The sequence below is a fragment of the Vigna unguiculata genome, unplaced genomic scaffold (assembly GCF_037176805.1).
Source record: "Vigna unguiculata cultivar grain cowpea cultivar isolate G323 ecotype 2 unplaced genomic scaffold, ASM3717680v1 ptg000026l_ERROPOS8192196, whole genome shotgun sequence".
Lineage (NCBI taxonomy): Eukaryota > Viridiplantae > Streptophyta > Magnoliopsida > Fabales > Fabaceae > Vigna > Vigna unguiculata.
This window is the reverse complement of record NW_028196670.1, coordinates 130,101-150,260: the sequence shown is the minus strand read 5'-3', so window position 1 is coordinate 150,260 and position 20,160 is coordinate 130,101. Positions and strand designations below refer to the sequence as shown.

At 46.3% G+C, this 20,160-nt stretch overlaps 60 non-coding genes across 60 annotated transcripts; all 60 read right to left on the bottom strand.

Moving 5' to 3' along the window:
* Positions 1–158: 158 nt before the first annotated feature.
* LOC146879147 (5S ribosomal RNA) lies at positions 159–277 on the bottom strand. Its single transcript, XR_014988903.1, has one exon. It is a non-coding gene; the product is annotated as a 5S ribosomal RNA (ribosomal RNA).
* A 218-nt stretch (positions 278–495) lies between these two features.
* Positions 496–617, bottom strand: LOC146879146 (5S ribosomal RNA). Its single transcript, XR_014989145.1, has one exon. It is a non-coding gene; the product is annotated as a 5S ribosomal RNA (ribosomal RNA).
* A 218-nt stretch (positions 618–835) lies between these two features.
* Positions 836–954, bottom strand: LOC146879145 (5S ribosomal RNA). Its single transcript, XR_014988902.1, has one exon. It is a non-coding gene; the product is annotated as a 5S ribosomal RNA (ribosomal RNA).
* A 218-nt stretch (positions 955–1,172) lies between these two features.
* Positions 1,173–1,291, bottom strand: LOC146879144 (5S ribosomal RNA). The gene has a single exon (XR_014989010.1). It is a non-coding gene; the product is annotated as a 5S ribosomal RNA (ribosomal RNA).
* A 210-nt stretch (positions 1,292–1,501) lies between these two features.
* On the bottom strand, positions 1,502–1,620 carry LOC146879143 (5S ribosomal RNA). Its single transcript, XR_014988900.1, has one exon. It is a non-coding gene; the product is annotated as a 5S ribosomal RNA (ribosomal RNA).
* Positions 1,621–1,838: 218 nt separating this feature from the next.
* LOC146879142 (5S ribosomal RNA) lies at positions 1,839–1,957 on the bottom strand. Its single transcript, XR_014988899.1, has one exon. It is a non-coding gene; the product is annotated as a 5S ribosomal RNA (ribosomal RNA).
* A 218-nt stretch (positions 1,958–2,175) lies between these two features.
* On the bottom strand, positions 2,176–2,294 carry LOC146879141 (5S ribosomal RNA). Its single transcript, XR_014988898.1, has one exon. It is a non-coding gene; the product is annotated as a 5S ribosomal RNA (ribosomal RNA).
* Positions 2,295–2,512: 218 nt separating this feature from the next.
* LOC146879140 (5S ribosomal RNA) lies at positions 2,513–2,631 on the bottom strand. Its single transcript, XR_014989121.1, has one exon. It is a non-coding gene; the product is annotated as a 5S ribosomal RNA (ribosomal RNA).
* A 218-nt stretch (positions 2,632–2,849) lies between these two features.
* On the bottom strand, positions 2,850–2,968 carry LOC146879139 (5S ribosomal RNA). The gene has a single exon (XR_014988956.1). It is a non-coding gene; the product is annotated as a 5S ribosomal RNA (ribosomal RNA).
* A 218-nt stretch (positions 2,969–3,186) lies between these two features.
* Positions 3,187–3,305, bottom strand: LOC146879138 (5S ribosomal RNA). Its single transcript, XR_014988955.1, has one exon. It is a non-coding gene; the product is annotated as a 5S ribosomal RNA (ribosomal RNA).
* A 210-nt stretch (positions 3,306–3,515) lies between these two features.
* On the bottom strand, positions 3,516–3,634 carry LOC146879137 (5S ribosomal RNA). Its single transcript, XR_014988897.1, has one exon. It is a non-coding gene; the product is annotated as a 5S ribosomal RNA (ribosomal RNA).
* Positions 3,635–3,852: 218 nt separating this feature from the next.
* On the bottom strand, positions 3,853–3,971 carry LOC146879136 (5S ribosomal RNA). The gene has a single exon (XR_014988896.1). It is a non-coding gene; the product is annotated as a 5S ribosomal RNA (ribosomal RNA).
* A 218-nt stretch (positions 3,972–4,189) lies between these two features.
* On the bottom strand, positions 4,190–4,308 carry LOC146879135 (5S ribosomal RNA). The gene has a single exon (XR_014989009.1). It is a non-coding gene; the product is annotated as a 5S ribosomal RNA (ribosomal RNA).
* Positions 4,309–4,518: 210 nt separating this feature from the next.
* On the bottom strand, positions 4,519–4,637 carry LOC146879134 (5S ribosomal RNA). The gene has a single exon (XR_014989140.1). It is a non-coding gene; the product is annotated as a 5S ribosomal RNA (ribosomal RNA).
* Positions 4,638–4,855: 218 nt separating this feature from the next.
* On the bottom strand, positions 4,856–4,974 carry LOC146879133 (5S ribosomal RNA). The gene has a single exon (XR_014988954.1). It is a non-coding gene; the product is annotated as a 5S ribosomal RNA (ribosomal RNA).
* A 218-nt stretch (positions 4,975–5,192) lies between these two features.
* LOC146879132 (5S ribosomal RNA) lies at positions 5,193–5,311 on the bottom strand. Its single transcript, XR_014989023.1, has one exon. It is a non-coding gene; the product is annotated as a 5S ribosomal RNA (ribosomal RNA).
* Positions 5,312–5,521: 210 nt separating this feature from the next.
* LOC146879131 (5S ribosomal RNA) lies at positions 5,522–5,640 on the bottom strand. Its single transcript, XR_014989138.1, has one exon. It is a non-coding gene; the product is annotated as a 5S ribosomal RNA (ribosomal RNA).
* A 218-nt stretch (positions 5,641–5,858) lies between these two features.
* LOC146879130 (5S ribosomal RNA) lies at positions 5,859–5,977 on the bottom strand. Its single transcript, XR_014988953.1, has one exon. It is a non-coding gene; the product is annotated as a 5S ribosomal RNA (ribosomal RNA).
* Positions 5,978–6,195: 218 nt separating this feature from the next.
* LOC146879129 (5S ribosomal RNA) lies at positions 6,196–6,314 on the bottom strand. The gene has a single exon (XR_014989056.1). It is a non-coding gene; the product is annotated as a 5S ribosomal RNA (ribosomal RNA).
* Positions 6,315–6,524: 210 nt separating this feature from the next.
* LOC146879128 (5S ribosomal RNA) lies at positions 6,525–6,643 on the bottom strand. The gene has a single exon (XR_014988895.1). It is a non-coding gene; the product is annotated as a 5S ribosomal RNA (ribosomal RNA).
* Positions 6,644–6,861: 218 nt separating this feature from the next.
* On the bottom strand, positions 6,862–6,980 carry LOC146879127 (5S ribosomal RNA). Its single transcript, XR_014988894.1, has one exon. It is a non-coding gene; the product is annotated as a 5S ribosomal RNA (ribosomal RNA).
* Positions 6,981–7,190: 210 nt separating this feature from the next.
* LOC146879126 (5S ribosomal RNA) lies at positions 7,191–7,309 on the bottom strand. Its single transcript, XR_014988893.1, has one exon. It is a non-coding gene; the product is annotated as a 5S ribosomal RNA (ribosomal RNA).
* A 218-nt stretch (positions 7,310–7,527) lies between these two features.
* Positions 7,528–7,646, bottom strand: LOC146879125 (5S ribosomal RNA). Its single transcript, XR_014989008.1, has one exon. It is a non-coding gene; the product is annotated as a 5S ribosomal RNA (ribosomal RNA).
* A 210-nt stretch (positions 7,647–7,856) lies between these two features.
* On the bottom strand, positions 7,857–7,975 carry LOC146879124 (5S ribosomal RNA). The gene has a single exon (XR_014988944.1). It is a non-coding gene; the product is annotated as a 5S ribosomal RNA (ribosomal RNA).
* Positions 7,976–8,193: 218 nt separating this feature from the next.
* Positions 8,194–8,312, bottom strand: LOC146879123 (5S ribosomal RNA). The gene has a single exon (XR_014989137.1). It is a non-coding gene; the product is annotated as a 5S ribosomal RNA (ribosomal RNA).
* Positions 8,313–8,530: 218 nt separating this feature from the next.
* Positions 8,531–8,649, bottom strand: LOC146879122 (5S ribosomal RNA). The gene has a single exon (XR_014988952.1). It is a non-coding gene; the product is annotated as a 5S ribosomal RNA (ribosomal RNA).
* A 218-nt stretch (positions 8,650–8,867) lies between these two features.
* On the bottom strand, positions 8,868–8,986 carry LOC146879121 (5S ribosomal RNA). Its single transcript, XR_014989022.1, has one exon. It is a non-coding gene; the product is annotated as a 5S ribosomal RNA (ribosomal RNA).
* A 210-nt stretch (positions 8,987–9,196) lies between these two features.
* On the bottom strand, positions 9,197–9,315 carry LOC146879120 (5S ribosomal RNA). Its single transcript, XR_014989136.1, has one exon. It is a non-coding gene; the product is annotated as a 5S ribosomal RNA (ribosomal RNA).
* Positions 9,316–9,533: 218 nt separating this feature from the next.
* LOC146879119 (5S ribosomal RNA) lies at positions 9,534–9,652 on the bottom strand. Its single transcript, XR_014988951.1, has one exon. It is a non-coding gene; the product is annotated as a 5S ribosomal RNA (ribosomal RNA).
* A 218-nt stretch (positions 9,653–9,870) lies between these two features.
* Positions 9,871–9,989, bottom strand: LOC146879118 (5S ribosomal RNA). The gene has a single exon (XR_014989055.1). It is a non-coding gene; the product is annotated as a 5S ribosomal RNA (ribosomal RNA).
* Positions 9,990–10,199: 210 nt separating this feature from the next.
* Positions 10,200–10,318, bottom strand: LOC146879117 (5S ribosomal RNA). The gene has a single exon (XR_014988892.1). It is a non-coding gene; the product is annotated as a 5S ribosomal RNA (ribosomal RNA).
* A 218-nt stretch (positions 10,319–10,536) lies between these two features.
* On the bottom strand, positions 10,537–10,655 carry LOC146879116 (5S ribosomal RNA). The gene has a single exon (XR_014988891.1). It is a non-coding gene; the product is annotated as a 5S ribosomal RNA (ribosomal RNA).
* A 210-nt stretch (positions 10,656–10,865) lies between these two features.
* LOC146879115 (5S ribosomal RNA) lies at positions 10,866–10,984 on the bottom strand. Its single transcript, XR_014988889.1, has one exon. It is a non-coding gene; the product is annotated as a 5S ribosomal RNA (ribosomal RNA).
* A 218-nt stretch (positions 10,985–11,202) lies between these two features.
* LOC146879114 (5S ribosomal RNA) lies at positions 11,203–11,321 on the bottom strand. Its single transcript, XR_014989007.1, has one exon. It is a non-coding gene; the product is annotated as a 5S ribosomal RNA (ribosomal RNA).
* Positions 11,322–11,531: 210 nt separating this feature from the next.
* Positions 11,532–11,650, bottom strand: LOC146879113 (5S ribosomal RNA). Its single transcript, XR_014988942.1, has one exon. It is a non-coding gene; the product is annotated as a 5S ribosomal RNA (ribosomal RNA).
* Positions 11,651–11,868: 218 nt separating this feature from the next.
* Positions 11,869–11,987, bottom strand: LOC146879112 (5S ribosomal RNA). Its single transcript, XR_014988888.1, has one exon. It is a non-coding gene; the product is annotated as a 5S ribosomal RNA (ribosomal RNA).
* A 218-nt stretch (positions 11,988–12,205) lies between these two features.
* Positions 12,206–12,324, bottom strand: LOC146879111 (5S ribosomal RNA). Its single transcript, XR_014989135.1, has one exon. It is a non-coding gene; the product is annotated as a 5S ribosomal RNA (ribosomal RNA).
* Positions 12,325–12,542: 218 nt separating this feature from the next.
* LOC146879110 (5S ribosomal RNA) lies at positions 12,543–12,661 on the bottom strand. Its single transcript, XR_014989006.1, has one exon. It is a non-coding gene; the product is annotated as a 5S ribosomal RNA (ribosomal RNA).
* A 218-nt stretch (positions 12,662–12,879) lies between these two features.
* Positions 12,880–12,998, bottom strand: LOC146879109 (5S ribosomal RNA). The gene has a single exon (XR_014989054.1). It is a non-coding gene; the product is annotated as a 5S ribosomal RNA (ribosomal RNA).
* A 210-nt stretch (positions 12,999–13,208) lies between these two features.
* LOC146879108 (5S ribosomal RNA) lies at positions 13,209–13,327 on the bottom strand. Its single transcript, XR_014988887.1, has one exon. It is a non-coding gene; the product is annotated as a 5S ribosomal RNA (ribosomal RNA).
* Positions 13,328–13,545: 218 nt separating this feature from the next.
* Positions 13,546–13,664, bottom strand: LOC146879107 (5S ribosomal RNA). Its single transcript, XR_014988886.1, has one exon. It is a non-coding gene; the product is annotated as a 5S ribosomal RNA (ribosomal RNA).
* Positions 13,665–13,882: 218 nt separating this feature from the next.
* Positions 13,883–14,001, bottom strand: LOC146879106 (5S ribosomal RNA). The gene has a single exon (XR_014988885.1). It is a non-coding gene; the product is annotated as a 5S ribosomal RNA (ribosomal RNA).
* A 218-nt stretch (positions 14,002–14,219) lies between these two features.
* On the bottom strand, positions 14,220–14,338 carry LOC146879105 (5S ribosomal RNA). Its single transcript, XR_014988884.1, has one exon. It is a non-coding gene; the product is annotated as a 5S ribosomal RNA (ribosomal RNA).
* A 210-nt stretch (positions 14,339–14,548) lies between these two features.
* On the bottom strand, positions 14,549–14,667 carry LOC146879104 (5S ribosomal RNA). Its single transcript, XR_014989005.1, has one exon. It is a non-coding gene; the product is annotated as a 5S ribosomal RNA (ribosomal RNA).
* Positions 14,668–14,885: 218 nt separating this feature from the next.
* On the bottom strand, positions 14,886–15,004 carry LOC146879103 (5S ribosomal RNA). Its single transcript, XR_014988883.1, has one exon. It is a non-coding gene; the product is annotated as a 5S ribosomal RNA (ribosomal RNA).
* A 218-nt stretch (positions 15,005–15,222) lies between these two features.
* On the bottom strand, positions 15,223–15,341 carry LOC146879102 (5S ribosomal RNA). The gene has a single exon (XR_014988882.1). It is a non-coding gene; the product is annotated as a 5S ribosomal RNA (ribosomal RNA).
* Positions 15,342–15,551: 210 nt separating this feature from the next.
* Positions 15,552–15,670, bottom strand: LOC146879101 (5S ribosomal RNA). Its single transcript, XR_014989003.1, has one exon. It is a non-coding gene; the product is annotated as a 5S ribosomal RNA (ribosomal RNA).
* Positions 15,671–15,888: 218 nt separating this feature from the next.
* LOC146879100 (5S ribosomal RNA) lies at positions 15,889–16,007 on the bottom strand. Its single transcript, XR_014988881.1, has one exon. It is a non-coding gene; the product is annotated as a 5S ribosomal RNA (ribosomal RNA).
* A 218-nt stretch (positions 16,008–16,225) lies between these two features.
* Positions 16,226–16,344, bottom strand: LOC146879099 (5S ribosomal RNA). The gene has a single exon (XR_014988880.1). It is a non-coding gene; the product is annotated as a 5S ribosomal RNA (ribosomal RNA).
* Positions 16,345–16,562: 218 nt separating this feature from the next.
* On the bottom strand, positions 16,563–16,681 carry LOC146879098 (5S ribosomal RNA). The gene has a single exon (XR_014989151.1). It is a non-coding gene; the product is annotated as a 5S ribosomal RNA (ribosomal RNA).
* Positions 16,682–16,899: 218 nt separating this feature from the next.
* LOC146879097 (5S ribosomal RNA) lies at positions 16,900–17,018 on the bottom strand. The gene has a single exon (XR_014988950.1). It is a non-coding gene; the product is annotated as a 5S ribosomal RNA (ribosomal RNA).
* A 218-nt stretch (positions 17,019–17,236) lies between these two features.
* LOC146879096 (5S ribosomal RNA) lies at positions 17,237–17,355 on the bottom strand. The gene has a single exon (XR_014988878.1). It is a non-coding gene; the product is annotated as a 5S ribosomal RNA (ribosomal RNA).
* A 210-nt stretch (positions 17,356–17,565) lies between these two features.
* Positions 17,566–17,684, bottom strand: LOC146879095 (5S ribosomal RNA). The gene has a single exon (XR_014988877.1). It is a non-coding gene; the product is annotated as a 5S ribosomal RNA (ribosomal RNA).
* A 218-nt stretch (positions 17,685–17,902) lies between these two features.
* Positions 17,903–18,021, bottom strand: LOC146879094 (5S ribosomal RNA). The gene has a single exon (XR_014988990.1). It is a non-coding gene; the product is annotated as a 5S ribosomal RNA (ribosomal RNA).
* A 218-nt stretch (positions 18,022–18,239) lies between these two features.
* Positions 18,240–18,358, bottom strand: LOC146879093 (5S ribosomal RNA). Its single transcript, XR_014989002.1, has one exon. It is a non-coding gene; the product is annotated as a 5S ribosomal RNA (ribosomal RNA).
* Positions 18,359–18,568: 210 nt separating this feature from the next.
* On the bottom strand, positions 18,569–18,687 carry LOC146879092 (5S ribosomal RNA). The gene has a single exon (XR_014989134.1). It is a non-coding gene; the product is annotated as a 5S ribosomal RNA (ribosomal RNA).
* Positions 18,688–18,905: 218 nt separating this feature from the next.
* Positions 18,906–19,024, bottom strand: LOC146879091 (5S ribosomal RNA). Its single transcript, XR_014988989.1, has one exon. It is a non-coding gene; the product is annotated as a 5S ribosomal RNA (ribosomal RNA).
* A 218-nt stretch (positions 19,025–19,242) lies between these two features.
* LOC146879090 (5S ribosomal RNA) lies at positions 19,243–19,361 on the bottom strand. Its single transcript, XR_014989001.1, has one exon. It is a non-coding gene; the product is annotated as a 5S ribosomal RNA (ribosomal RNA).
* Positions 19,362–19,571: 210 nt separating this feature from the next.
* LOC146879089 (5S ribosomal RNA) lies at positions 19,572–19,690 on the bottom strand. The gene has a single exon (XR_014989133.1). It is a non-coding gene; the product is annotated as a 5S ribosomal RNA (ribosomal RNA).
* A 218-nt stretch (positions 19,691–19,908) lies between these two features.
* LOC146879088 (5S ribosomal RNA) lies at positions 19,909–20,027 on the bottom strand. Its single transcript, XR_014988949.1, has one exon. It is a non-coding gene; the product is annotated as a 5S ribosomal RNA (ribosomal RNA).
* Positions 20,028–20,160: the final 133 nt, after the last annotated feature.

Below are 20,160 nucleotides of genomic sequence, written 5' to 3'. Positions count from 1 at the left end.
TGGCGCGGCGCGGGGGCACGGGGACGTGAGGTGGGTTGTTTTGGTCTGAAGAGATTTTGGTAGTAGTCAGTTGGAATGATTTAGGTGATAATTTAGGATTTGATTGCAAAAGAAAACAGTGATGAAAAGAACGTAGGAAAAGAAAATAACCTAAAAAAGAGGTGCAACACGAGGACTTCCCAGGAGGTCACCCATCCTAGTACTACTCTCGCCCAAGCACGCTTAACTGCGGAGTTCTGATGGGATCCGGTGCATTAGTGCTGGTATGATCGCACCTGTGAAGTATTGCACGATCAATGTACATATGGGTTTCGCATTGGGCCTAAGTTTGAACACTTGGCGCGGCGCGGGGGCACGGGGACGTGAGGTGGGTTGTTTTGGTCTGAAGAGATTTTGGTAGTAGTCAGTTGGAATGATTTAGGTGATAATTTAGGATTTGATTGCAAAAGAAAACAGTGATGAAAAGAACGTAGGAAAAGAAAATAACGTAAAAAAGAGGTGCAACACGAGGACTTCCCAGGAAGAGGTCACCCATCCTAGTACTACTCTCGCCCAAGCACGCTTAACTGCGGAGTTCTGATGGGATCCGGTGCATTAGTGCTGGTATGATCGCACCTGTGAAGTATTGCACGATCAATGTACATATGGGTTTCGCATTGGGCCTAAGTTTGAACACTTGGCGCGGCGCGGGGGCACGGGGACGTGAGGTGGGTTGTTTTGGTCTGAAGAGATTTTGGTAGTAGTCAGTTGGAATGATTTAGGTGATAATTTAGGATTTGATTGCAAAAGAAAACAGTGATGAAAAGAACGTGGGAAAAGAAAATAACGTAAAAAAGAGGTGCAACACGAGGACTTCCCAGGAGGTCACCCATCCTAGTACTACTCTCGCCCAAGCACGCTTAACTGCGGAGTTCTGATGGGATCCGGTGCATTAGTGCTGGTATGATCGCACCTGTGAAGTATTGCACGATCAATGTACATATGGGTTTCGCATTGGGCCTAAGTTTGAACACTTGGCGCGGCGCGGGGGCACGGGGACGTGAGGTGGGTTGTTTTGGTCTGAAGAGATTTTGGTAGTAGTCAGTTGGAATGATTTAGGTGATAATTTAGGATTTGATTGCAAAAGAAAACAGTGATGAAAAGAACGTAGGAAAAGAAAATAACGTAAAAAAGAGGTGCAACACGAGGACTTCCCAGGAGGTCACCCATCCTAGTACTACTCTCGCCCAAGCACGCTTAACTGCGGAGTTCTGATGGGATCCAGTGCATTAGTGCTGGTATGATCGCACCTGTGAAGTATTGCACGATCAATGTACATATGGGTTTCGCATTGGGCCTAAGTTTGAACACTTGGCGCGGCGCGGGGGCGTGAGGTGGGTTGTTTTGGTCTGAAGAGATTTTGGTAGTAGTCAGTTGGAATGATTTAGGTGATAATTTAGGATTTGATTGCAAAAGAAAACAGTGATGAAAAGAACGTAGGAAAAGAAAATAACGTAAAAAAGAGGTGCAACACGAGGACTTCCCAGGAGGTCACCCATCCTAGTACTACTCTCGCCCAAGCACGCTTAACTGCGGAGTTCTGATGGGATCCGGTGCATTAGTGCTGGTATGATCGCACCTGTGAAGTATTGCACGATCAATGTACATATGGGTTTCGCATTGGGCCTAAGTTTGAACACTTGGCGCGGCGCGGGGGCACGGGGACGTGAGGTGGGTTGTTTTGGTCTGAAGAGATTTTGGTAGTAGTCAGTTGGAATGATTTAGGTGATAATTTAGGATTTGATTGCAAAAGAAAACAGTGATGAAAAGAACTTGGGAAAAGAAAATAACGTAAAAAAGAGGTGCAACACGAGGACTTCCCAGGAGGTCACCCATCCTAGTACTACTCTCGCCCAAGCACGCTTAACTGCGGAGTTCTGATGGGATCCGGTGCATTAGTGCTGGTATGATCGCACCTGTGAAGTATTGCACGATCAATGTACATATGGGTTTCGCATTGGGCCTAAGTTTGAACACTTGGCGCGGCGCGGGGGCACGGGGACGTGAGGTGGGTTGTTTTGGTCTGAAGAGATTTTGGTAGTAGTCAGTTGGAATGATTTAGGTGATAATTTAGGATTTGATTGCAAAAGAAAACAGTGATGAAAAGAACGTGGGAAAAGAAAATAACGTAAAAAAGAGGTGCAACACGAGGACTTCCCAGGAGGTCACCCATCCTAGTACTACTCTCGCCCAAGCACGCTTAACTGCGGAGTTCTGATGGGATCCGGTGCATTAGTGCTGGTATGATCGCACCTGTGAAGTATTGCACGATCATTGTACATATGGGTTTCGCATTGGGCCTAAGTTTGAACACTTGGCGCGGCGCGGGGGCACGGGGACGTGAGGTGGGTTGTTTTGGTCTGAAGAGATTTTGGTAGTAGTCAGTTGGAATGATTTAGGTGATAATTTAGGATTTGATTGCAAAAGAAAACAGTGATGAAAAGAACGTAGGAAAAGAAAATAACGTAAAAAAGAGGTGCAACACGAGGACTTCCCAGGAGGTCACCCATCCTAGTACTACTCTCGCCCAAGCATGCTTAACTGCGAAGTTCTGATGGGATCCGGTGCATTAGTGCTGGTATGATCGCACCTGTGAAGTATTGCACGATCAATGTACATATGGGTTTCGCATTGGGCCTAAGTTTGAACACTTGGCGCGGCGCGGGGGCACGGGGACGTGAGGTGGGTTGTTTTGGTCTGAAGAGATTTTGGTAGTAGTCAGTTGGAATGATTTAGGTGATAATTTAGGATTTGATTGCAAAAGAAAACAGTGATGAAAAGAACGTAGGAAAAGAAAATAACGTAAAAAAGAGGTGCAACACGAGGACTTCCCAGGAGGTCACCCATCTTAGTACTACTCTCGCCCAAGCACGCTTAACTGCGGAGTTCTGATGGGATCCGGTGCATTAGTGCTGGTATGATCGCACCTGTGAAGTATTGCACGATCAATGTACATATGGGTTTCGCATTGGGCCTAAGTTTGAACACTTGGCGCGGCGCGGGGGCACGGGGACGTGAGGTGGGTTGTTTTGGTCTGAAGAGATTTTGGTAGTAGTCAGTTGGAATGATTTAGGTGATAATTTAGGATTTGATTGCAAAAGAAAACAGTGATGAAAAGAACGTAGGAAAAGAAAATAACGTAAAAAAGAGGTGCAACACGAGGACTTCCCAGGAGGTCACCCATCTTAGTACTACTCTCGCCCAAGCACGCTTAACTGCGGAGTTCTGATGGGATCCGGTGCATTAGTGCTGGTATGATCGCACCTGTGAAGTATTGCACGATCAATGTACATATGGGTTTCGCATTGGGCCTAAGTTTGAACACTTGGCGCGGCGCGGGGGCGTGAGGTGGGTTGTTTTGGTCTGAAGAGATTTTGGTAGTAGTCAGTTGGAATGATTTAGGTGATAATTTAGGATTTGATTGCAAAAGAAAACAGTGATGAAAAGAACGTAGGAAAAGAAAATAACGTAAAAAAGAGGTGCAACACGAGGACTTCCCAGGAGGTCACCCATCCTAGTACTACTCTCGCCCAAGCACGCTTAACTGCGGAGTTCTGATGGGATCCGGTGCATTAGTGCTGGTATGATCGCACCTGTGAAGTATTGCACGATCAATGTACATATGGGTTTCGCATTGGGCCTAAGTTTGAACACTTGGCGCGGCGCGGGGGCACGGGGACGTGAGGTGGGTTGTTTTGGTCTGAAGAGATTTTGGTAGTAGTCAGTTGGAATGATTTAGGTGATAATTTAGGATTTGATTGCAAAAGAAAACAGTGATGAAAAGAACGTAGGAAAAGAAAATAACGTAAAAAAGAGGTGCAACACGAGGACTTCCCAGGAGGTCACCCATCCTAGTACTACTCTCGCCCAAGCACGCTTAACTGCGGAGTTCTGATGGGATCCGGTGCATTAGTGCTGGTATGATCGCACCTGTGAAGTATTGCACGATCAATGTACATATGGGTTTCGCATTGGGCCTAAGTTTGAACACTTGGCGCGGCGCGGGGGCACGGGGACGTGAGGTGGGTTGTTTTGGTCTGAAGAGATTTTGGTAGTAGTCAGTTGGAATGATTTAGGTGATAATTTAGGATTTGATTGCAAAAGAAAACAGTGATGAAAAGAACGTAGGAAAAGAAAATAACGTAAAAAAGAGGTGCAACACGAGGACTTCCCAGGAGGTCACCCATCCTAGTACTACTCTCGCCCAAGCACGCTTAACTGCGGAGTTCTGATGGGATCCAGTGCATTAGTGCTGGTATGATCGCACCTGTGAAGTATTGCACGATCAATGTACATATGGGTTTCGCATTGGGCCTAAGTTTGAACACTTGGCGCGGCGCGGGGGCGTGAGGTGGGTTGTTTTGGTCTGAAGAGATTTTGGTAGTAGTCAGTTGGAATGATTTAGGTGATAATTTAGGATTTGATTGCAAAAGAAAACAGTGATGAAAAGAACGTAGGAAAAGAAAATAACGTAAAAAAGAGGTGCAACACGAGGACTTCCCAGGAGGTCACCCATCCTAGTACTACTCTCGCCCAAGCACGCTTAACTGCGACGTTCTGATGGGATCCGGTGCATTAGTGCTGGTATGATCGCACCTGTGAAGTATTGCACGATCAATGTACATATGGGTTTCGCATTGGGCCTAAGTTTGAACACTTGGCGCGGCGCGGGGGCACGGGGACGTGAGGTGGGTTGTTTTGGTCTGAAGAGATTTTGGTAGTAGACAGTTGGAATGATTTAGGTGATAATTTAGGATTTGATTGCAAAAGAAAACAGTGATGAAAAGAACGTAGGAAAAGAAAATAACGTAAAAAAGAGGTGCAACACGAGGACTTCCCAGGAGGTCACCCATCTTAGTACTACTCTCGCCCAAGCACGCTTAACTGCGGAGTTCTGATGGGATCCGGTGCATTAGTGCTGGTATGATCGCACCTGTGAAGTATTGCACGATCAATGTACATATGGGTTTCGCATTGGGCCTAAGTTTGAACACTTGGCGCGGCGCGGGGGCACGGGGACGTGAGGTGGGTTGTTTTGGTCTGAAGAGATTTTGGTAGTAGTCAGTTGGAATGATTTAGGTGATAATTTAGGATTTGATTGCAAAAGAAAACAGTGATGAAAAGAACGTAGGAAAAGAAAATAACGTAAAAAAGAGGTGCAACACGAGGACTTCCCAGGAGGTCACCCATCCTAGTACTACTCTCGCCCAAGCACGCTTAACTGCGGAGTTCTGATGGGATCCAGTGCGTTAGTGCTGGTATGATCGCACCTGTGAAGTATTGCACGATCAATGTACATATGGGTTTCGCATTGGGCCTAAGTTTGAACACTTGGCGCGGCGCGGGGGCGTGAGGTGGGTTGTTTTGGTCTGAAGAGATTTTGGTAGTAGTCAGTTGGAATGATTTAGGTGATAATTTAGGATTTGATTGCAAAAGAAAACAGTGATGAAAAGAACGTAGGAAAAGAAAATAACGTAAAAAAGAGGTGCAACACGAGGACTTCCCAGGAGGTCACCCATCCTAGTACTACTCTCGCCCAAGCACGCTTAACTGCGACGTTCTGATGGGATCCGGTGCATTAGTGCTGGTATGATCGCACCTGTGAAGTATTGCACGATCAATGTACATATGGGTTTCGCATTGGGCCTAAGTTTGAACACTTGGCGCGGCGCGGGGGCACGGGGACGTGAGGTGGGTTGTTTTGGTCTGAAGAGATTTTGGTAGTAGTCAGTTGGAATGATTTAGGTGATAATTTAGGATTTGATTGCAAAAGAAAACAGTGATGAAAAGAACGTAGGAAAAGAAAATAACGTAAAAAAGAGGTGCAACACGAGGACTTCCCAGGAGGTCACCCATCTTAGTACTACTCTCGCCCAAGCACGCTTAACTGCGGAGTTCTGATGGGATCCGGTGCATTAGTGCTGGTATGATCGCACCTGTGAAGTATTGCACGATCAATGTACATATGGGTTTCGCATTGGGCCTAAGTTTGAACACTTGGCGCGGCGCGGGGGCACGGGGACGTGAGGTGGGTTGTTTTGGTCTGAAGAGATTTTGGTAGTAGTCAGTTGGAATGATTTAGGTGATAATTTAGGATTTGATTGCAAAAGAAAACAGTGATGAAAAGAACGTGGGAAAAGAAAATAACGTAAAAAAGAGGTGTAACACGAGGACTTCCCAGGAGGTCACCCATCCTAGTACTACTCTCGCCCAAGCACGCTTAACTGCGGAGTTCTGATGGGATCCGGTGCATTAGTGCTGGTATGATCGCACCTGTGAAGTATTGCACGATCAATGTACATATGGGTTTCGCATTGGGCCTAAGTTTGAACACTTGGCGCGGCGCGGGGGCGTGAGGTGGGTTGTTTTGGTCTGAAGAGATTTTGGTAGTAGTCAGTTGGAATGATTTAGGTGATAATTTAGGATTTGATTGCAAAAGAAAACAGTGATGAAAAGAACGTAGGAAAAGAAAATAACGTAAAAAAGAGGTGCAACACGAGGACTTCCCAGGAGGTCACCCATCCTAGTACTACTCTCGCCCAAGCACGCTTAACTGCGGAGTTCTGATGGGATCCGGTGCATTAGTGCTGGTATGATCGCACCTGTGAAGTATTGCACGATCAATGTACATATGGGTTTCGCATTGGGCCTAAGTTTGAACACTTGGCGCGGCGCGGGGGCACGGGGACGTGAGATGGGTTGTTTTGGTCTGAAGAGATTTTGGTAGTAGTCAGTTGGAATGATTTAGGTGATAATTTAGGATTTGATTGCAAAAGAAAACAGTGATGAAAAGAACGTGGGAAAAGAAAATAACGTAAAAAAGAGGTGCAACACGAGGACTTCCCAGGAGGTCACCCATCCTAGTACTACTCTCGCCCAAGCACGCTTAACTGCGGAGTTCTGATGGGATCCGGTGCATTAGTGCTGGTATGATCGCACCTGTGAAGTATTGCACGATCAATGTACATATGGGTTTCGCATTGGGCCTAAGTTTGAACACTTGGCGCGGCGCGGGGGCGTGAGGTGGGTTGTTTTGGTCTGAAGAGATTTTGGTAGTAGTCAGTTGGAATGATTTAGGTGATAATTTAGGATTTGATTGCAAAAGAAAACAGTGATGAAAAGAACGTAGGAAAAGAAAATAACGTAAAAAAGAGGTGCAACACGAGGACTTCCCAGGAGGTCACCCATCCTAGTACTACTCTCGCCCAAGCACGCTTAACTGCGGAGTTCTGATGGGATCCGGTGCATTAGTGCTGGTATGATCGCACCTGTGAAGTATTGCACGATCAATGTACATATGGGTTTCGCATTGGGCCTAAGTTTGAACACTTGGCGCGGCGCGGGGGCACGGGGACGTGAGGTGGGTTGTTTTGGTCTGAAGAGATTTTGGTAGTAGTCAGTTGGAATGATTTAGGTGATAATTTAGGATTTGATTGCAAAAGAAAACAGTGATGAAAAGAACGTAGGAAAAGAAAATAACGTAAAAAAGAGGTGCAACACGAGGACTTCCCAGGAGGTCACCCATCCTAGTACTACTCTCGCCCAAGCACGCTTAACTGCGGAGTTCTGATGGGATCCAGTGCATTAGTGCTGGTATGATCGCACCTGTGAAGTATTGCACGATCAATGTACATATGGGTTTCGCATTGGGCCTAAGTTTGAACACTTGGCGCGGCGCGGGGGCGTGAGGTGGGTTGTTTTGGTCTGAAGAGATTTTGGTAGTAGTCAGTTGGAATGATTTAGGTGATAATTTAGGATTTGATTGCAAAAGAAAACAGTGATGAAAAGAACGTAGGAAAAGAAAATAACGTAAAAAAGAGGTGCAACACGAGGACTTCCCAAGAGGTCACCCATCCTAGTACTACTCTCGCCCAAGCACGCTTAACTGCGGAGTTCTGATGGGATCCGGTGCATTAGTGCTGGTATGATCGCACCTGTGAAGTATTGCACGATCAATGTACATATGGGTTTCGCATTGGGCCTAAGTTTGAACACTTGGCGCGGCGCGGGGGCACGGGGACGTGAGGTGGGTTGTTTTGGTCTGAAGAGATTTTGGTAGTAGTCAGTTGGAATGATTTAGGTGATAATTTAGGATTTGATTGCAAAAGAAAACAGTGATGAAAAGAACGTAGGAAAAGAAAATAACGTAAAAAAGAGGTGCAACACGAGGACTTCCCAGGAGGTCACCCATCCTAGTACTACTCTCGCCCAAGCACGCTTAACTGCGACGTTCTGATGGGATCCGGTGCATTAGTGCTGGTATGATCGCACCTGTGAAGTATTGCACGATCAATGTACATATGGGTTTCGCATTGGGCCTAAGTTTGAACACTTGGCGCGGCGCGGGGGCACGGGGACGTGAGGTGGGTTGTTTTGGTCTGAAGAGATTTTGGTAGTAGTCAGTTGGAATGATTTAGGTGATAATTTAGGATTTGATTGCAAAAGAAAACAGTGATGAAAAGAACGTAGGAAAAGAAAATAACGTAAAAAAGAGGTGCAACACGAGGACTTCCCAGGAGGTCACCCATCTTAGTACTACTCTCGCCCAAGCACGCTTAACTGCGGAGTTCTGATGGGATCCGGTGCATTAGTGCTGGTATGATCGCACCTGTGAAGTATTGCACGATCAATGTACATATGGGTTTCGCATTGGGCCTAAGTTTGAACACTTGGCGCGGCGCGGGGGCACGGGGACGTGAGGTGGGTTGTTTTGGTCTGAAGAGATTTTGGTAGTAGTCAGTTGGAATGATTTAGGTGATAATTTAGGATTTGATTGCAAAAGAAAACAGTGATGAAAAGAACGTAGGAAAAGAAAATAACGTAAAAAAGAGGTGCAACACGAGGACTTCCCAGGAGGTCACCCATCCTAGTACTACTCTCGCCCAAGCACGCTTAACTGCGGAGTTCTGATGGGATCCAGTGCGTTAGTGCTGGTATGATCGCACCTGTGAAGTATTGCACGATCAATGTACATATGGGTTTCGCATTGGGCCTAAGTTTGAACACTTGGCGCGGCGCGGGGGCGTGAGGTGGGTTGTTTTGGTCTGAAGAGATTTTGGTAGTAGTCAGTTGGAATGATTTAGGTGATAATTTAGGATTTGATTGCAAAAGAAAACAGTGATGAAAAGAACGTAGGAAAAGAAAATAACGTAAAAAAGAGGTGCAACACGAGGACTTCCCAGGAGGTCACCCATCCTAGTACTACTCTCGCCCAAGCACGCTTAACTGCGACGTTCTGATGGGATCCGGTGCATTAGTGCTGGTATGATCGCACCTGTGAAGTATTGCACGATCAATGTACATATGGGTTTCGCATTGGGCCTAAGTTTGAACACTTGGCGCGGCGCGGGGGCACGGGGACGTGAGGTGGGTTGTTTTGGTCTGAAGAGATTTTGGTAGTAGTCAGTTGGAATGATTTAGGTGATAATTTAGGATTTGATTGCAAAAGAAAACAGTGATGAAAAGAACGTAGGAAAAGAAAATAACGTAAAAAAGAGGTGCAACACGAGGACTTCCCAGGAGGTCACCCATCTTAGTACTACTCTCGCCCAAGCACGCTTAACTGCGGAGTTCTGATGGGATCCGGTGCATTAGTGCTGGTATGATCGCACCTGTGAAGTATTGCACGATCAATGTACATATGGGTTTCGCATTGGGCCTAAGTTTGAACACTTGGCGCGGCGCGGGGGCACGGGGACGTGAGGTGGGTTGTTTTGGTCTGAAGAGATTTTGGTAGTAGTCAGTTGGAATGATTTAGGTGATAATTTAGGATTTGATTGCAAAAGAAAACAGTGATGAAAAGAACGTGGGAAAAGAAAATAACGTAAAAAAGAGGTGTAACACGAGGACTTCCCAGGAGGTCACCCATCCTAGTACTACTCTCGCCCAAGCACGCTTAACTGCGGAGTTCTGATGGGATCCGGTGCATTAGTGCTGGTATGATCGCACCTGTGAAGTATTGCACGATCAATGTACATATGGGTTTCGCATTGGGCCTAAGTTTGAACACTTGGCGCGGCGCGGGGGCGTGAGGTGGGTTGTTTTGGTCTGAAGAGATTTTGGTAGTAGTCAGTTGGAATGATTTAGGTGATAATTTAGGATTTGATTGCAAAAGAAAACAGTGATGAAAAGAACGTAGGAAAAGAAAATAACGTAAAAAAGAGGTGCAACACGAGGACTTCCCAGGAGGTCACCCATCCTAGTACTACTCTCGCCCAAGCACGCTTAACTGCGGAGTTCTGATGGGATCCGGTGCATTAGTGCTGGTATGATCGCACCTGTGAAGTATTGCACGATCAATGTACATATGGGTTTCGCATTGGGCCTAAGTTTGAACACTTGGCGCGGCGCGGGGGCACGGGGACGTGAGATGGGTTGTTTTGGTCTGAAGAGATTTTGGTAGTAGTCAGTTGGAATGATTTAGGTGATAATTTAGGATTTGATTGCAAAAGAAAACAGTGATGAAAAGAACGTGGGAAAAGAAAATAACGTAAAAAAGAGGTGCAACACGAGGACTTCCCAGGAGGTCACCCATCCTAGTACTACTCTCGCCCAAGCACGCTTAACTGCGGAGTTCTGATGGGATCCGGTGCATTAGTGCTGGTATGATCGCACCTGTGAAGTATTGCACGATCAATGTACATATGGGTTTCGCATTGGGCCTAAGTTTGAACACTTGGCGCGGCGCGGGGGCGTGAGGTGGGTTGTTTTGGTCTGAAGAGATTTTGGTAGTAGTCAGTTGGAATGATTTAGGTGATAATTTAGGATTTGATTGCAAAAGAAAACAGTGATGAAAAGAACGTAGGAAAAGAAAATAACGTAAAAAAGAGGTGCAACACGAGGACTTCCCAGGAGGTCACCCATCCTAGTACTACTCTCGCCCAAGCACGCTTAACTGCGGAGTTCTGATGGGATCCGGTGCATTAGTGCTGGTATGATCGCACCTGTGAAGTATTGCACGATCAATGTACATATGGGTTTCGCATTGGGCCTAAGTTTGAACACTTGGCGCGGCGCGGGGGCACGGGGACGTGAGGTGGGTTGTTTTGGTCTGAAGAGATTTTGGTAGTAGTCAGTTGGAATGATTTAGGTGATAATTTAGGATTTGATTGCAAAAGAAAACAGTGATGAAAAGAACGTAGGAAAAGAAAATAACGTAAAAAAGAGGTGCAACACGAGGACTTCCCAGGAGGTCACCCATCCTAGTACTACTCTCGCCCAAGCACGCTTAACTGCGGAGTTCTGATGGGATCCAGTGCATTAGTGCTGGTATGATCGCACCTGTGAAGTATTGCACGATCAATGTACATATGGGTTTCGCATTGGGCCTAAGTTTGAACACTTGGCGCGGCGCGGGGGCGTGAGGTGGGTTGTTTTGGTCTGAAGAGATTTTGGTAGTAGTCAGTTGGAATGATTTAGGTGATAATTTAGGATTTGATTGCAAAAGAAAACAGTGATGAAAAGAACGTAGGAAAAGAAAATAACGTAAAAAAGAGGTGCAACACGAGGACTTCCCAAGAGGTCACCCATCCTAGTACTACTCTCGCCCAAGCACGCTTAACTGCGGAGTTCTGATGGGATCCGGTGCATTAGTGCTGGTATGATCGCACCTGTGAAGTATTGCACGATCAATGTACATATGGGTTTCGCATTGGGCCTAAGTTTGAACACTTGGCGCGGCGCGGGGGCACGGGGACGTGAGGTGGGTTGTTTTGGTCTGAAGAGATTTTGGTAGTAGTCAGTTGGAATGATTTAGGTGATAATTTAGGATTTGATTGCAAAAGAAAACAGTGATGAAAAGAACTTGGGAAAAGAAAATAACGTAAAAAAGAGGTGCAACACGAGGACTTCCCAGGAGGTCACCCATCCTAGTACTACTCTCGCCCAAGCACGCTTAACTGCGGAGTTCTGATGGGATCCGGTGCATTAGTGCTGGTATGATCGCACCTGTGAAGTATTGCACGATCAATGTACATATGGGTTTCGCATTGGGCCTAAGTTTGAACACTTGGCGCGGCGCGGGGGCACGGGGACGTGAGGTGGGTTGTTTTGGTCTGAAGAGATTTTGGTAGTAGTCAGTTGGAATGATTTAGGTGATAATTTAGGATTTGATTGCAAAAGAAAACAGTGATGAAAAGAACGTGGGAAAAGAAAATAACGTAAAAAAGAGGTGCAACACGAGGACTTCCCAGGAGGTCACCCATCCTAGTACTACTCTCGCCCAAGCACGCTTAACTGCGACGTTCTGATGGGATCCGGTGCATTAGTGCTGGTATGATCGCACCTGTGAAGTATTGCACGATCAATGTACATATGGGTTTCGCATTGGGCCTAAGTTTGAACACTTGGCGCGGCGCGGGGGCACGGGGACGTGAGGTGGGTTGTTTTGGTCTGAAGAGATTTTGGTAGTAGTCAGTTGGAATGATTTAGGTGATAATTTAGGATTTGATTGCAAAAGAAAACAGTGATGAAAAGAACGTAGGAAAAGAAAATAACGTAAAAAAGAGGTGCAACACGAGGACTTCCCAGGAGGTCACCCATCCTAGTACTACTCTCGCCCAAGCACGCTTAACTGCGGAGTTCTGATGGGATCCAGTGCATTAGTGCTGGTATGATCGCACCTGTGAAGTATTGCACGATCAATGTACATATGGGTTTCGCATTGGGCCTAAGTTTGAACACTTGGCGCGGCGCGGGGGCACGGGGACGTGAGGTGGGTTGTTTTGGTCTGAAGAGATTTTGGTAGTAGTCAGTTGGAATGATTTAGGTGATAATTTAGGATTTGATTGCAAAAGAAAACAGTGATGAAAAGAACGTGGGAAAAGAAAATAACGTAAAAAAGAGGTGTAACACGAGGACTTCCCAGGAGGTCACCCATCCTAGTACTACTCTCGCCCAAGCACGCTTAACTGCGGAGTTCTGATGGGATCCGGTGCATTAGTGCTGGTATGATCGCACCTGTGAAGTATTGCACGATCAATGTACATATGGGTTTCGCATTGGGCCTAAGTTTGAACACTTGGCGCGGCGCGGGGGCGTGAGGTGGGTTGTTTTGGTCTGAAGAGATTTTGGTAGTAGTCAGTTGGAATGATTTAGGTGATAATTTAGGATTTGATTGCAAAAGAAAACAGTGATGAAAAGAACGTAGGAAAAGAAAATAACGTAAAAAAGAGGTGCAACACGAGGACTTCCCAGGAGGTCACCCATCCTAGTACTACTCTCGCCCAAGCACGCTTAACTGCGGAGTTCTGATGGGATCCGGTGCATTAGTGCTGGTATGATCGCACCTGTGAAGTATTGCACGATCAATGTACATATGGGTTTCGCATTGGGCCTAAGTTTGAACACTTGGCGCGGCGCGGGGGCACGGGGACGTGAGGTGGGTTGTTTTGGTCTGAAGAGATTTTGGTAGTAGTCAGTTGGAATGATTTAGGTGATAATTTAGGATTTGATTGCAAAAGAAAACAGTGATGAAAAGAACGTAGGAAAAGAAAATAACGTAAAAAAGAGGTGCAACACGAGGACTTCCCAGGAGGTCACCCATCCTAGTACTACTCTCGCCCAAGCACGCTTAACTGCGGAGTTCTGATGGGATCCGGTGCATTAGTGCTGGTATGATCGCACCTGTGAAGTATTGCACGATCAATGTACATATGGGTTTCGCATTGGGCCTAAGTTTGAACACTTGGCGCGGCGCGGGGGCACGGGGACGTGAGGTGGGTTGTTTTGGTCTGAAGAGATTTTGGTAGTAGTCAGTTGGAATGATTTAGGTGATAATTTAGGATTTGATTGCAAAAGAAAACAGTGATGAAAAGAACGTGGGAAAAGAAAATAACGTAAAAAAGAGGTGCAACACGAGGACTTCCCAGGAGGTCACCCATCCTAGTACTACTCTCGCCCAAGCACGCTTAACTGCGGAGTTCTGATGGGATCCGGTGCATTAGTGCTGGTATGATCGCACCTGTGAAGTATTGCACGATCAATGTACATATGGGTTTCGCATTGGGCCTAAGTTTGAACACTTGGCGCGGCGCGGGGGCACGGGGACGTGAGGTGGGTTGTTTTGGTCTGAAGAGATTTTGGTAGTAGTCAGTTGGAATGATTTAGGTGATAATTTAGGATTTGATTGCAAAAGAAAACAGTGATGAAAAGAACGTAGGAAAAGAAAATAACGTAAAAAAGAGGTGCAACACGAGGACTTCCCAGGAGGTCACCCATCCTAGTACTACTCTCGCCCAAGCACGCTTAACTGCGGAGTTCTGATGGGATCCGGTGCATTAGTGCTGGTATGATCGCACCTGTGAAGTATTGCACGATCAATGTACATATGGGTTTCGCATTGGGCCTAAGTTTGAACACTTGGCGCGGCGCGGGGGCGTGAGGTGGGTTGTTTTGGTCTGAAGAGATTTTGGTAGTAGTCAGTTGGAATGATTTAGGTGATAATTTAGGATTTGATTGCAAAAGAAAACAGTGATGAAAAGAACGTAGGAAAAGAAAATAACGTAAAAAAGAGGTGCAACACGAGGACTTCCCAGGAGGTCACCCATCCTAGTACTACTCTCGCCCAAGCACGCTTAACTGCGGAGTTCTGATGGGATCCAGTGCATTAGTGCTGGTATGATCGCACCTGTGAAGTATTGCACGATCAATGTACATATGGGTTTCGCATTGGGCCTAAGTTTGAACACTTGGCACGGCGCGGGGGCACGGGGACGTGAGGTGGGTTGTTTTGGTCTGAAGAGATTTTGGTAGTAGTCAGTTGGAATGATTTAGGTGATAATTTAGGATTTGATTGCAAAAGAAAACAGTGATGAAAAGAACTTGGGAAAAGAAAATAACGTAAAAAAGAGGTGCAACACGAGGACTTCCCAGGAGGTCACCCATCCTAGTACTACTCTCGCCCAAGCACGCTTAACTGCGGAGTTCTGATGGGATCCGGTGCATTAGTGCTGGTATGATCGCACCTGTGAAGTATTGCACGATCAATGTACATATGGGTTTCGCATTGGGCCTAAGTTTGAACACTTGGCGCGGCGCGGGGGCACGGGGACGTGAGGTGGGTTGTTTTGGTCTGAAGAGATTTTGGTAGTAGTCAGTTGGAATGATTTAGGTGATAATTTAGGATTTGATTGCAAAAGAAAACAGTGATGAAAAGAACGTGGGAAAAGAAAATAACGTAAAAAAGAGGTGCAACACGAGGACTTCCCAGGAGGTCACCCATCCTAGTACTACTCTCGCCCAAGCACGCTTAACTGCGGAGTTCTGATGGGATCCGGTGCATTAGTGCTGGTATGATCGCACCTGTGAAGTATTGCACGATCAATGTACATATGGGTTTCGCATTGGGCCTAAGTTTGAACACTTGGCGCGGCGCGGGGGCGTGAGGTGGGTTGTTTTGGTCTGAAGAGATTTTGGTAGTAGTCAGTTGGAATGATTTAGGTGATAATTTAGGATTTGATTGCAAAAGAAAACAGTGATGAAAAGAACGTAGGAAAAGAAAATAACGTAAAAAAGAGGTGCAACACGAGGACTTCCCAGGAGGTCACCCATCCTAGTACTACTCTCGCCCAAGCACGCTTAACTGCGGAGTTCTGATGGGATCCAGTGCATTAGTGCTGGTATGATCGCACCTGTGAAGTATTGCACGATCAATGTACATATGGGTTTCGCATTGGGCCTAAGTTTGAACACTTGGCACGGCGCGGGGGCACGGGGACGTGAGGTGGGTTGTTTTGGTCTGAAGAGATTTTGGTAGTAGTCAGTTGGAATGATTTAGGTGATAATTTAGGATTTGATTGCAAAAGAAAACAGTGATGAAAAGAACTTGGGAAAAGAAAATAACGTAAAAAAGAGGTGCAACACGAGGACTTCCCAGGAGGTCACCCATCCTAGTACTACTCTCGCCCAAGCACGCTTAACTGCGGAGTTCTGATGGGATCCGGTGCATTAGTGCTGGTATGATCGCACCTGTGAAGTATTGCACGATCAATGTACATATGGGTTTCGCATTGGGCCTAAGTTTGAACACTTGGCGCGGCGCGGGGGCACGGGGACGTGAGGTGGGTTGTTTTGGTCTGAAGAGATTTTGGTAGTAGTCAGTTGGAATGATTTAGGTGATAATTTAGGATTTGATTGCAAAAGAAAACAGTGATGAAAAGAACGTGGGAAAAGAAAATAACGTAAAAAAGAGGTGCAACACGAGGACTTCCCAGGAGGTCACCCATCCTAGTACTACTCTCGCCCAAGCACGCTTAACTGCGGAGTTCTGATGGGATCCGGTGCATTAGTGCTGGTATGATCGCACCTGTGAAGTATTGCACGATCAATGTACATATGGGTTTCGCATTGGGCCTAAGTTTGAACACTTGGCGCGGCGCGGGGGCACGGGGACGTGAGGTGGGTTGTTTTGGTCTGAAGAGATTTTGGTAGTAGTCAGTTGGAATGATTTAGGTGATAATTTAGGATTTGATTGCAAAAGAAAACAGTGATGAAAAGAACGTAGGAAAAGAAAATAACGTAAAAAAGAGGTGCAACACGAGGACTTCCCAGGAGGTCACCCATCCTAGTACTACTCTCGCCCAAGCACGCTTAACTGCGAAGTTCTGATGGGATCCGGTGCATTAGTGCTGGTATGATCAAACCTGTGAAGTATTGCACGATCAATGTACATATGGGTTTCGCATTGGGCCTAAGTTTGAACACTTGGCGCGGCGCGGGGGCACGGGGACGTGAGGTGGGTTGTTTTGGTCTGAAGAGATTTTGGTAGTAGTCAGTTGGAATGATTTAGGTGATAATTTAGGATTTGATTGCAAAAGAAAACAGTGATGAAAAGAACGTAGGAAAAGAAAATAACGTAAAAAAGAGGTGCAACACGAGGACTTCCCAGGAGGTCACCCATCTTAGTACTACTCTCGCCCAAGCACGCTTAACTGCGGAGTTCTGATGGGATCCGGTGCATTAGTGCTGGTATGATCGCACCTGTGAAGTATTGCACGATCAATGTACATATGGGTTTCGCATTGGGCCTAAGTTTGAACACTTGGCGCGGCGCGGGGGCACGGGGACGTGAGGTGGGTTGTTTTGGTCTGAAGAGATTTTGGTAGTAGTCAGTTGGAATGATTTAGGTGATAATTTAGGATTTGATTGCAAAAGAAAACAGTGATGAAAAGAACGTGGGAAAAGAAAATAACGTAAAAAAGAGGTGCAACACGAGGACTTCCCAGGAGGTCACCCATCCTAGTACTACTCTCGCCCAAGCACGCTTAACTGCGGAGTTCTGATGGGATCCGGTGCATTAGTGCTGGTATGATCGCACCTGTGAAGTATTGCACGATCAATGTACATATGGGTTTCGCATTGGGCCTAAGTTTGAACACTTGGCGCGGCGCGGGGGCGTGAGGTGGGTTGTTTTGGTCTGAAGAGATTTTGGTAGTAGTCAGTTGGAATGATTTAGGTGATAATTTAGGATTTGATTGCAAAAGAAAACAGTGATGAAAAGAACGTAGGAAAAGAAAATAACGTAAAAAAGAGGTGCAACACGAGGACTTCCCAGGAGGTCACCCATCCTAGTACTACTCTCGCCCAAGCACGCTTAACTGCGGAGTTCTGATGGGATCCGGTGCATTAGTGCTGGTATGATCGCACCTGTGAAGTATTGCACGATCAATGTACATATGGGTTTCGCATTGGGCCTAAGTTTGAACACTTGGCGCGGCGCGGGGGCACGGGGACGTGAGGTGGGTTGTTTTGGTCTGAAGAGATTTTGGTAGTAGTCAGTTGGAATGATTTAGGTGATAATTTAGGATTTGATTGCAAAAGAAAACAGTGATGAAAAGAACGTAGGAAAAGAAAATAACGTAAAAAAGAGGTGCAACACGAGGACTTCCCAGGAGGTCACCCATCCTAATACTACTCTCGCCCAAGCACGCTTAACTGCGGAGTTCTGATGGGATCCGGTGCATTAGTGCTGGTATGATCGCACCTGTGAAGTATTGCACGATCAATGTACATATGGGTTTCGCATTGGGCCTAAGTTTGAACACTTGGCGCGGCGCGGGGGCACGGGGACGTGAGGTGGGTTGTTTTGGTCTGAAGAGATTTTGGTAGTAGTGAGTTGGAATGATTTAGGTGATAATTTAGGATTTGATTGCAAAAGAAAACAGTGATGAAAAGAACGTAGGAAAAGAAAATAACGTAAAAAAGAGGTGCAACACGAGGACTTCCCAGGAGGTCACCCATCCTAGTACTACTCTCGCCCAAGCACGCTTAACTGCGGAGTTCTGATGGGATCCAGTGCATTAGTGCTGGTATGATCGCACCTGTGAAGTATTGCACGATCAATGTACATATGGGTTTCGCATTGGGCCTAAGTTTGAACACTTGGCGCGGCGCGGGGGCGTGAGGTGGGTTGTTTTGGTCTGAAGAGATTTTGGTAGTAGTCAGTTGGAATGATTTAGGTGATAATTTAGGATTTGATTGCAAAAGAAAACAGTGATGAAAAGAACGTAGGAAAAGAAAATAACGTAAAAAAGAGGTGCAACACGAGGACTTCCCAGGAGGTCACCCATCCTAGTACTACTCTCGCCCAAGCACGCTTAACTGCGACGTTCTGATGGGATCCGGTGCATTAGTGCTGGTATGATCGCACCTGTGAAGTATTGCACGATCAATGTACATATGGGTTTCGCATTGGGCCTAAGTTTGAACACTTGGCGCGGCGCGGGGGCACGGGGACGTGAGGTGGGTTGTTTTGGTCTGAAGAGATTTTGGTAGTAGTCAGTTGGAATGATTTAGGTGATAATTTAGGATTTGATTGCAAAAGAAAACAGTGATGAAAAGAACGTAGGAAAAGAAAATAACGTAAAAAAGAGGTGCAACACGAGGACTTCCCAGGAGGTCACCCATCCTAATACTACTCTCGCCCAAGCACGCTTAACTGCGGAGTTCTGATGGGATCCGGTGCATTAGTGCTGGTATGATCGCACCTGTGAAGTATTGCACGATCAATGTACATATGGGTTTCGCATTGGGCCTAAGTTTGAACACTTGGCGCGGCGCGGGGGCACGGGGACGTGAGGTGGGTTGTTTTGGTCTGAAGAGATTTTGGTAGTAGTCAGTTGGAATGATTTAGGTGATAATTTAGGATTTGATTGCAAAAGAAAACAGTGATGAAAAGAACGTAGGAAAAGAAAATAACGTAAAAAAGAGGTGCAACACGAGGACTTCCCAGGAGGTCACCCATCCTAGTACTACTCTCGCCCAAGCACGCTTAACTGCGGAGTTCTGATGGGATCCAGTGCATTAGTGCTGGTATGATCGCACCTGTGAATTATTGCACGATCAATGTACATATGGGTTTCGCATTGGGCCTAAGTTTGAACACTTGGCGCGGCGCGGGGGCGTGAGGTGGGTTGTTTTGGTCTGAAGAGATTTTGGTAGTAGTCAGTTGGAATGATTTAGGTGATAATTTAGGATTTGATTGCAAAAGAAAACAGTGATGAAAAGAACGTAGGAAAAGAAAATAACGTAAAAAAGAGGTGCAACACGAGGACTTCCCAGGAGGTCACCCATCCTAGTACTACTCTCGCCCAAGCACGCTTAACTGCGACGTTCTGATGGGATCCGGTGCATTAGTGCTGGTATGATCGCACCTGTGAAGTATTGCACGATCAATGTACATATGGGTTTCGCATTGGGCCTAAGTTTGAACACTTGGCGCGGCGCGGGGGCACGGGGACGTGAGGTGGGTTGTTTTGGTCTGAAGAGATTTTGGTAGTAGTCAGTTGGAATGATTTAGGTGATAATTTAGGATTTGATTGCAAAAGAAAACAGTGATGAAAAGAACGTAGGAAAAGAAAATAACGTAAAAAAGAGGTGCAACACGAGGACTTCCCAGGAGGTCACCCATCTTAGTACTACTCTCGCCCAAGCACGCTTAACTGCGGAGTTCTGATGGGATCCGGTGCATTAGTGCTGGTATGATCGCACCTGTGAAGTATTGCACGATCAATGTACATATGGGTTTCGCATTGGGCCTAAGTTTGAACACTTGGCGCGGCGCGGGGGCACGGGGACGTGAGGTGGGTTGTTTTGGTCTGAAGAGATTTTGGTAGTAGTCAGTTG